This window comes from Podarcis muralis, chromosome 1 (assembly GCF_964188315.1).
Source record: "Podarcis muralis chromosome 1, rPodMur119.hap1.1, whole genome shotgun sequence".
In the NCBI taxonomy this organism is placed as follows: domain Eukaryota; kingdom Metazoa; phylum Chordata; class Lepidosauria; order Squamata; family Lacertidae; genus Podarcis; species Podarcis muralis.
The window spans coordinates 90343991-90354040 of NC_135655.1; the positions used below are offsets into that span (position 1 = coordinate 90343991).

The 10050-nt window shown below is 43.0% G+C and overlaps 1 protein-coding gene across 2 annotated transcripts in view; it reads right to left on the reverse strand.

Moving 5' to 3' along the window:
• Positions 1-4897, reverse strand: part of LOC114603832 (uncharacterized) — a 71741-nt gene extending 66844 nt beyond the window's left edge. For both annotated transcript variants that reach the window (XM_028743164.2, XM_028743155.2), the window contains exon 1: positions 4745-4897. The gene's annotated coding sequence lies outside the window, so the exon portion shown is untranslated. The remainder of the gene's footprint in view (positions 1-4744) is intronic.
• Positions 4898-10050: the final 5153 nt, after the last annotated feature.

A 10050-nucleotide genomic window follows, 5' to 3' on the forward strand; every position in this document is an offset into this window, starting at 1 on the left:
CCTATCCCCAAAGCTGCTATTAGTCCTGGGAAAGAAGTTTTTATTTAGGTGAGAATTAAAAACTAATACAGGTGTTACAAGGTTAAGAAATTAAGGAAAATTACAAGTTTTCCAAAGAAACAGATCTGGAGAAAGATTTCATTCCGACTCCATATATGGTAGTCAGACCCTAGCAATCAAAAGCTTTCCATTGAGACTGCATATCAACGATCATCTCTGCTGCATAATAAAACCTATTGCCCCCTTACTGCAATTATTGATAGTATGAAGAGTTGATCTAGCATCAGTAGCTTGATAACTTTACCAACACAAGTAGGAAGGCAAAAGCCTCATTGAAGGGTGTAAGAAGCCTGTTCGGTGTTTTCCTAATTACAGCCATTTCCTCTTGGGCTGCATAATTAAAAGGCAATAGGAAATTCAAACCAGATTACAAGCAATTAATAGTCTAGGCAATTTCACACACACAACCAAATAAAGCTACAATCCCCCCCCCCCCGCACATTTTTAGAAGAGTAGATGAACACATAATCAGATAGATATTCTTCAGTAGTGGGACACAGTGAAGGTCTCTCGCCAATAAATACTCTCAGACCAAAATATATGCATCTGCTGTAGCCATGCTGATCATACTTCTGGGGGTTTGTTTTCGCTTTTCTAAAGTACAGCTTTAAGAATGATGAAAACCTGCTAAATGTCCTCAATATCATTGTATCCACTGATGGCTTTGGCTTTGGTTTGCTTGGTGGCAAACCAGGGTTTGCATCTGAACTGGGCATAAAAGTTGAGGGGTACAGAATAATGTTTAGTCTATGGCCCCAATAATTGGTAACCCACCTGTTCTTATCTGCATAAATTAGTCATCCAGTTAGCTATGCTTTATAAGGTGGCAAACTCTTTAGCTTGGCTTGCTCTGAATCACTCTTCTTTCAAACATTCTGTGCATCTCATTCACATTAACATTTCCCACCTTTGAGTAAATATGTTGATTTCTGAGTTTCCCATCACTTTGCTTTGGGGAAAAGATCTTAGTATGTTTTTCCTACATCAGCATATGCTTCCTCCAGCACGCATATTGCACTTCCCATTTCCATCTGTATGTGAGATGCCCTTGTCAGCAAGCCACATTAAAACCAATGGTCCTAAAAGCTCCACAGCAGACCAAGTACAGTGGTACCTCTGGTTACAAACTTAATTCGTTCCGGAGGTCCGTTCTTAACCTGAAACCATTCTTAACCTGAGGTACCACTTTAGCTAATGGGGCCTCCCGCTGCCACCGCTGCACAATTTCTGTTCTCATACTGGGGCAAAGTTCTTAACCCGAGGTACTACTTCTGGGTTAGCGGAGTCTGCAACACAAAGTGTTTGTAACCCGAGGTGTTTGTAAGCCGGGGTACCACTGTATTATTAGAAAATTGTGTTCACATTTTATAATTGGCATGCAAACTTGTATTTGTGCTGGCCTGTGCTAAAAAATAACAGCTTCAGCTTCCAGGTTCTCAAAGAGTGCAGAATATGGGATGCCACGTAAACAGAGACCCAGGTCAGACCCAGAAATAAGAGATATACAATTCTTTCAGAAGGATGACATGATGTGAGCTTGCCCATGCCATTTTCATGTGCACGTTCCCTACACCCGCAGTTTAGAAGCAGTGGAAATGGCAATAACAGAGGCTAATGCAGAGATACCACAATGTCTGTCGGCCTTGGATTTGCACCCTCAACACCTGCAAGGCTGCATCCCCATTCTTTAGAACGCACATAGGACATTGCAGTAATTATTTGGGGGGGGGGTATGTAAAGTTTAACTTTACAAGGTGCTCATTCTTTGTTTAAAAAAAAAGAGGGGGGCACAGCTACCAAGGATGACCTCATTGCTATCATTTGACACAAGTGAAAGGGGCTTTCACATCATCTGCTACCAAATTCTTCCCATTGGAGATGCCAAGGATTTAACTTGGGACCTTCTGCATGCCAAGCATGTGCTCTCACTGAGCTATGGTACCTGCATTGGGAACAATGCTGAGCTCTATGCAAGTGCAATGCCCATTCCAGAGAACAACCTCTCGCTATCCTGCGCCATGCATTGTGTTATATCTAAAAGCAGTATCAGCAAAGATACAATTGGTACAAAGCATGATTGTTATTGAAGTTGTTACTAACGCTGCTTATAGGGCATTTTACCATGCCAAGTCTTTCACAGGGCTCACCACAACCCCATGAGGTAGGCAAGGCTGAGTGATTCCTATGAAACAAATAATGCAGTGAAGGTGAGAATCTAGGACTTGCCTCTAAATCACCCCCACAAGTCCATTTTTGACATGATATTAGAATTTAGGCTCTCCTCGACTTTTTGTTCCCCTCTTCTATGAGTGCCACAGCAAATAAATGCAAAGAACACCCAAGCCTGAAGGAACAATTGTGAATTAAATTTCTGCTGTGTAATTATAATTGAAGAGGTGTAGATTTGGCTTTGGCTGGTTATTTATAGATTCACGTTGGAATTCTATTTATACTTGACATTTTCCAATAATCCAATGAAATAACTCCCCACAAGCATTCAAACAGATGACCTTGCCAATGCCTTCTGGGGCTTCAAATCCATATGTATAAAAGAAAGAGGGGGATATATTATGAATCAGAGTGGTGAACGGAAAAATGAGTCACATCCTCCTGATTCAAAGGGTGAGATGCTAAGCAGCTCTCTTTTCTTTCTTTTTAAAAGAACACTTAAACTCCCGTTACAAGAAGTATGAAATCAGCTATCCCAGATGGGGAAACAATCATCCAGAAATGTACGCATTTTCTGCCCCACTGCTCTGAGAACGCTTAGCATTTTTGCCTACTACAGATGCTGAGCTATCTCAATAATTGACTGGAAAGTGTTTGGATTTCCCTCAAATCTTTATAAAAGCAGGGAAATCCTATTTTTCAATATATCCAACAGGAACAGTGCTTTTTGCATTGGGGAGTGCAGTATGGATGATCATGTACTTAAACAACCCTTGCATGCAAATTTCCACAGGGAGGTGAAAATTCATCCTTTGTATAGTATCTTCGTTTTACCTCTAGGGTGTTTTTTAAAAATTCATACTTTCATTCAGCCTATCATTAATGTTAGAAATCATTATTAATAAGAGGACAATAGGTACAACAAAAAGGCATGGTGAGTCGTCCCCAGACTGTAGGAACAGTCTGTTGAGCATCAGACACAGCCAGGAAAGGAGTTAATGCATTTTGGAAGCAATGCCTTGCCTCTGCAATGTGACAATTCCGATATGGATGCAGCTCTGGCTGGCTGTTTGGCAGGTAACAGACCTAGTAGCAAAAGGATTGGGTCTGTGTACCAGAGCAGATCCTCTGATAATGTAAGATGTGGTTTCTATTTATTTAATGATGTTCTTACTTGGGGGAGTCAGGGATGACCAGAACACAGGCAAATAAGAGAAGGCACTGCCTGCTCACTAACCTCTTGTAGCTCTCCCTTTCACTCTACGCAGCCATTTGCCTTTGTAGCAAAGCCTATGCTACAGCCCTGCAAGCTTGGGTCAGTATAGCCAGGTTTGCTTTGGAAACCAATTCCTTCCACGCAGTCTTTCTGAACAAAGCTATTCCTTTAATCACCCCCAAACTTCCACAAATCTGTCTTCTTATGACAACTAGCCCCACTGATGAAATCCCTACCAGACAAGGTATGGCAGAATGAGGATTTCTAAATAATAATAATAATAATAATAATAATAACAAATTAAGCTCTAAGTACATAAAATGTGGAGATACTATCACATGGAAATGAGAAATGGATGCTAATTTGTAAGGAGAAAGAAAAACGTTCTGAGAAGTAACTCAAGGAGACTCTTAAATTGAATACTAAATGTCTGGTTTATGCAAGGTGGCAGCTTTTTCTTTTCCAGAAATCATTCTTAAAACCATGGCAGAGTCAAGCAGAAACAACCGGTGCATGATTGTGGAATCCCCAACTGACAAGTGGTTGCTGCAGCTTTGGTTCTGAGGCACCCCTTCCTTTTACACACCGTGGCCCTTATTTTAAATGCTTGTGTTCTTTTTCCAGAACACCGCAGTCCCATAAACCACCATGGATAGCCGGACCTCCCAAGAGCCCCATGCACAGTTCTCTGGTGTAGCCTAATATTATTATTACAAATTAAAATGAATCGGGCACCTTACACACAACGGGAACAAAACCGTGAGTATCTGCATACAGAACTTAACCCTGCAAAGCACTCGACCAACAGCCTTCAAGCCCAAGTGGGAAGTTTCTTCGCCTTCACGCCTTCCTCCACAACCCAGCCCCACCAACCCCTCTGCCAGTTCAGCTTCCTCGCTCCCCACTTCGGAAGAAACTCCGTCCCCAAACTTTAATGCCTTTTTTGATCTGCAAACCTTCACGCACCAAACAGCCGTCGCTTGGCAGGGTGGGGGGTGGGAAATCCGCAAGAGCCTGGATGCGCCTTATTGATTGTGTGCAGTGCGCGCACAATAGAGGCAAGGAAGGAAGCTGCATACACACACACACACAAAATAAAAGCAACGACCACAACCCCAAACGGGGAAGGAGCGCCCACCCACGCCACAATCTAGCAAGTCACACGCCACAGTCTACCCCGCTTCCATTTTGGCAAGTTCCCCTCACCCCTTTCTCGCCTTGCATCCCCCCCCCCCCCAGCTCTACACACGCGGCTTTTGTTCCCCCGCCGTCCCCTGCTGAGCCTCCCGGTTCCTTTACCTGGAGCGCTTCGGCTAGGATGTTTCGCCTCGCCGCTTTTGTTGCGCTCGCTCTCCGTCTTCGGCTCCAGCCGCTGCAGCACCTTGCGCGGCTGATAAGCGAGCCCTCCTCTTCCCCCTTCTCCTCCTCCCTCCTCCCCTGCCGAGCTTGTTGCAGGCTGGCGGGCAGCCTCTGGTTTAGTCCGTCGCCACAGCAACCCCCGGCGAGAGGCGCGCGCGAGAGGAGCAGCGCCCGCGCTGATTGGGTAGCTGCGGCGTATATGCAAAAGAGGCGAAGGGGGCCGGGCCTGGGAAGGAGCTTCTTCGCCGGGGCGTGTCGTAGGCGAGCGTGAGGGATGCACCTGCTGGGATCCCACGGAGCTGCTGTACCAGAGGGCGAAGGGGGTGCTTCCAAGGCAAGGGGAGGGCAAGGTTGCCCGAAAGGGGCTTCGCTCAGCCAAATGCTCGTTTTGCTCCCGACGCATTTCGCCCCCCTGAAAGCAGGTTTATGACCACGGAGATAACGCCAGACAAAAGATTTAGGGATATGTTATCTCGCGCAGAGAATGCCATTCTTGAATATTTCCAGAGGAGGGGCTGTGTTGGTCTGCTGCAGCGGGGAACGAGGAACAGTCTCGTGGCACCTCAGAGACTTCAACTGTGGCAAGAGGATAAGCATTGATGGAGCGGCTGTATATGGTCCACAGAAAGCTTGTGCCAACACCAGAATAAATTTGTCAGTCTTTTAAGGTGCCACAAGACTCTTTGTTATGATTCTCAAAGTTGAAGGTGCTACCACTCCTGTTTATGGATGCTTTTGGGACTTGGGAGTCCCAAAGGGCCAAGGTCATATGGGATTTTCATGAGGGACCGAATGAGCTGATATTCAGTGAAGAGAATTGCCAACAGGTTAGAGTTAGGTCAAGGTTTAGTCCTATTTTCCATATCAGCTGAGCTTCCAGTTCTGCAAAAAAACCAATATACCCGAATATAGTGCAATTATTACTACTATATTAAGTTTGTGTAGTGCCCTTCATCCAAAGATCACAGGGCGGTTCACAATAGGTTCATAATAGGCCAAAGGGAGCAATGTAATCCCCAAATAGGGTACAAATTCTGACTAAACAAAAGAAGTTTCTGACAAAGCTGTTTGACAGTGGCTTGGACTACCTTGGAAGATAGTAGCCTCTTCTTCACTGGAGGTTTTGAAATAGTGGTTGAATGGCCATCTGTCAGAGATTCTTTAGCTGTCATTTCTGCAGGGGGTTGAACTAGATGACCATTGGGGGTCCTTCCAACTCTACAATTCTGATTCTTAGTGTCGTCATCTCCACAAAAAATCTGCACATGCAGCTCTTTGCATAGTCTTTTGACCGATCCTGACCCAAGTATTGTTTCTCAGTTGATAACACTATACTTTCTTTGACCCCGGGAGTAAAATGATACTGTGTTTTTAAAACATTGTATTTTATAATGCCTGATTTACTACAGGGCTGTCTAAAAACAAGGCACTGTTGCCCAGTAAGAAGAATATTTTATTTATGCATCCATTCTACCCCATTTACAAGACTCGAGATGGATTAGTGTCAGAACAGCATGTGTTAAACACCTGTTGAAAACATAATATATGTGTTTTTTTAATGGAGCAATGTGACTTGTCCAGTTTGCTGTCAGTGCAAAGGCAGATATCACAACATCTAATCTAGCCTTCATTTCTTTGAATATATATAAATACACCTAATTCTGTTTCCTGGAAGAAGAAAAACACCAGTAGTTTCTCAGTAAGCTTTGTGCATTTATTCACAATGGCCGTTTTGTCGCTTGAGGCACTGTGTGCAGATGAATGGCTGTTATTTGTTATTTCTCTAATTTGTATCCTTCGACTGTAACAACATTGCCCCAGCCAAGCAGTATTATCTTAAGGTGGGAGGTAGGATGGGATGGGATGTGATTCAACAAATTGTTTCAATTCATCAAAACTCCGGAATTGTACAATAAATCTAAAATGGCCTCATGGGCCAGTTTGGACAGCAGACTTATTCCCTTCCCTCACAGAATGTGTGCTACTCCGAGGTGAATGCATCGGAGATGACAGAGCCTCTGCTCTGAACTTTCTTGGCCTCTGATGGGCTCCTTGGGTGACCTCTGCACGAGGACCCTCAAATAAATCCTTATTATTGCTGCTTTTATTGTTGATAATTTATGAATAACATTTAACGTGTGCACCAAGATTATTTACGAACATCACAAAAAGCTAAAAATGGTTTTTGAAAACAGAACAAAAATAATTGAACACGAAATACAAAGTCAACATGGATGGCAGAGGCCTTTTCTCCCAAAGACTGGGTGTATAAAGGATAAGGTGGTCTCTCAAGCAGTCTGGGCCTGAGCTGTTTAAGGCCTTAGCTGTCAGTACCAGAACCCTAAACTTGGCCTGGTAGCTGATTGACAGCCCATGCAAATCCTGCAAACAAGGTGATATATGCTGGTGGTAGTTTGCCCCCACAGGCAGTGGGGTCACCACCTTCTGCATTAGCTGTAGCCTCTGAACCAACCTCAAGGGTAGCCCCACATAAAACACATTACAGTAATTCAACAGTTGCATGGGCAGCTGTAGTGAAGCTATCCCAGTCCAGGAGCAACCATAAAAGGCACTCCTAGCCACTAAGGACATCTGTACGTTCAGCGGCAAAGCTGGATGTAGGACCAACTCCAAACAATGTACCTGATCTTTCAGGGAGTGGAACTCCATAAAGGACAGACAAGTTACAGTGGTACCTCGGGTTAAGTACTTAATTCGTTCTGGAGGCCCGTTCTTAACCTGAAACTGTTCTTAACCTGAAGCACCACTTTAGCTAATGGGGCCTCCTGCTGCCGCTGTGCCGCCAGATAACAATTTCTGTTCTCATCCTGAAGCAAAGTTCTTAACCTGAAGCACGATTTCTGGGTTAGAGTATGTAACCTGAAGCGTATGTAACCTGAGGTACCACTGTACTGATTTATTGGACCTGGGAACCTCTCACTCACAGAGCCTCCATCTTGCCAGGATGCAAACATGATTTATTACACCTCATCTAGCCAACCAACACACCCAGACACTGGTCCAGGGCCTTCTCCAGATCATGTAATATTTGCCAATTACTCGTTCTTGCATTATTTTTACTCCAAACCCAAACAGGAAATCTGCCCTCCATGATTCATACTAGGTTACAGGCAAATCTACGATTCTTAATTCACATTGATGATTTGTGACTTCAGAACTAGGAAAGTGATAAACTATTACTTCGAGTTAATGCAGAGTGAGAAAGGGGCACAATCTCATTTCTCTTTTCATCTATATTCCACTCTTCTTTGGATAGCCTCACTCTTTCTGGACTTGGGTGGCTTTCTCACAGTTCCTGCTAGAAAAAGGCTTACTTTCATTAGTCACATTATAATGTCACTAAAATAACAATGACATCAATGCATCCTATCATTTAAGGCTAGGCAACTGTAGCATACAACCAAAAACTGGGTGACTAAGCAGCCCCAAAAATGCATATTGCTGCAGATCTGATTAAATAAGTTACAGACCAAATCTGGTCCATGGGTCATAGGTTCCTCACTGCTTCTTTAAGGCAAGGACCAAGAAAGTAACTTTGACATTATAGTAAAAACTGTGTATTACAAACTGCATGTTAATAATAGGTCTCTGGCCTAAATACGGCTTTCTCAAAAGATAGTAGTCTTTCTAAAGCAGCAAACAGTATTTAAAGGAAAAATGAGGTGACTTCTAAATTGTTTTGTGATATGATGGAACCTCAATAGTGGTTTTCTTGCAAACAAATAACAGATAAAACATTGCTTGGACAGAGATATGTACATAGATTGTTTACAATGATATCTATTCTCTCACAGGGGACCACTCATTAAGATTAAATTTAGAATCCCACTCAAATCAATTAAAAAATTCAACATTTAAATGGTGTGCATGAATAGAGCCCCAAAATACATAAATTGAACAATGGAAATATGGTTGGAATTCTGTACTGGGAGGTTTGCAGAGCTCAAAAGCCAATGTGTTTGTACTTAAACATAAGTAAACCAACCCTGACCCAGCCCTTTGGCTGGTAGCAGAAAGCTGTTTTCATCCATTAAAAGAGGTATCTTACAGGAGCAGAATCCCAAGATAAAATGGTAGTAGAGACCACATAGCCCTGGAGAGAAGTAGAACCATGTTTATGCTGATGATAAATAGTCTTGTATGTTGAACTCCACTGACACTTAAGATACTTTTAATCAGCCATTGAAAAGGGGGGTTAAAAATGGAAATCCTATTATCTAGCAAACTGCATATTACAAAGGGGGAGTTCATAATCTAGTTCAATGGTGGTAAGTGGCAGAGGCCATTAGCATGACAATGAATGGACTTTTGGTGAGACAGCTCTATAATTCACCAGCTATTTAACACAGGCCAGGGGGTTCATTTCTTTAGAGGAAATGCATTATGCAGGACACCTTTGTGAACATCTCCCTGTGATAAAAAGATGCTATAATGAGGATAATTATGAAGAGTTGGGTATAGAGCACTGCACTGCAGTAAAAATTCATAAAGCAAGGAAGTCCAGTGCAAAAGGTATGGCACACAGTATGGAGACAGAGAGAGCCTCGAGGGCAAAGTGAGGAGCAGCTCCTGAAATGTTTTCACATGTCCTAGAAGCAGGAAAACTCTAGGCTCTTCAAAGCTGTTTCCAAGCTGCTCTTGGAACACATTGCTGCACTGTTTTTAATGAGCATTGCTGATTCACTCTGTGCCTAGAATATGAAGTGGTGGGGGAATAAGTCCATTATATAGGAGAAAGCCCAAAGTTTGACACAGTTCCACTTTAAGGTGGTAACTAAGCTACGGATTTGCTGGAGATAAAAAGCTGGCCTCTCTCAATAGGTATACAATTTAGAAAGAAATATTTCATTGTTCTGATGCATTAGCCCTGTACTGCCAGTGTCATCATATCACTGCCACACCTCTGTTTCATGACATTAGCTGTGGTGATGTCCCAATGTAGTAACAAACGTTATGCATCAAATCTTAAACTTGGGTGGAATCTACACACATATAAAAAATGTTCTGAAAATGCTTTTTTAAAAAACATTTTAAAAATATATTGAATTTTCCATAAGGATCACCATCTATTGTCACATTGTATAGTCATACCTCGGGTTGAAGTAGCTTCGGGATGAATATTTTCGGGTTGTGCTCCACGGCGACCCAGAAGTAACGGAGTGCATTACTTCTGGGTTTTGCTGCTTGCGCATGCTCTGAAAATGACGCCACGTGCATGCGCGGAA